This window comes from Alligator sinensis, unplaced genomic scaffold (assembly GCF_000455745.1).
Source record: "Alligator sinensis unplaced genomic scaffold, ASM45574v1 scaffold1133_1, whole genome shotgun sequence".
NCBI classification, from domain to species: domain Eukaryota; kingdom Metazoa; phylum Chordata; order Crocodylia; family Alligatoridae; genus Alligator; species Alligator sinensis.
The window spans coordinates 679,098-680,222 of NW_005842285.1; positions in this window are offsets into that span (position 1 = coordinate 679,098).

The following is a 1,125-nucleotide window of genomic DNA, read 5'->3' on the forward strand; positions in this document are numbered from 1 at the left end:
GTAGGGAAAAAAATTTCAGCAGGCTTTCGCGTTTAAAACTCCTTTGTCAGTTTTTAAACCCAAAAGCTAGCTAATTTTTCCCCCCAGTTATTTAAGTTGGTCTGATAAAAGAGATCAGATTTACCCGAAGACCCTTGTCTGCCTATGTCCTTAGACCAACATGGCTCCAGCTGGCACCCCCATTAAATGTAGGAGAAGCACATGATCTGCATTTCAACAGAAATAACTTTTGTCTGTCTTTGGATGTGCAAATTTATAGTATGTGGTTCTCTGAGCACACCTAACATATGCTTGGTGAACAAACCATGCTTCAGGTAGTACATGTGCATTTTTGATTGTACGGCATATGTATACATTCACCTCTCAAACGTTTCATATGACACCCAGCTTCAAATGAGTACTTGAAAATAACTCTTTGTATTTGGTTGCAGTGAATTGCTAAACTATAGCTAATTCTTCTTATTGTAAGGTGGGCACAGAGTTTAAATAACGACTCCGGTTCCTAAAACCGAGCTGAATTTCACAGGATATAACTTCTTGCTGTGCTGGCAGTTTTGGCCATGTTTCCTTCACGAGTAGCACTCAGTGACATGTCAATTCAGTAGAGAATTTCCAAAAAAAGGGGTATCCTGGCATTAATCATTCATCAGAGCTCCTCATAAAAGAAATATCAAGGGAAACAAAAGGACGAAATTCAGGCATTCTGGAGTGCATTTTAAAGGAGCGCGAGTTGCAGCATCCAGATATTTACATCCCCAATCAAAATATATGTATTTATCAATTGACTCGTATATTAAAACTCCACGGCATGCAGAATCAAAGGCAGAAGATAAATATTTAATGTACACTCACAAAAGTACGAAAGCCTCCGCTTTCTGGAAATAATACCGAAATGTCATGTACTGACAGAAAAAAAACCCAACTCAGATTGTTATAAAAAGAACTCCAGAAATGACCTGACATCAGAATCACAATTTCCTGTGTCACAGGTTAGTGAGAAATTGCTTCTTTACAGCCTAACAATTCAAGGAATAATGACCTAACATTGTTCCACTGTGAATTGGGGCCAAGAGATATATTTTTGCAGGTAGCAACAAATAAGAACAAACCCTTGCAAAGAGCAGG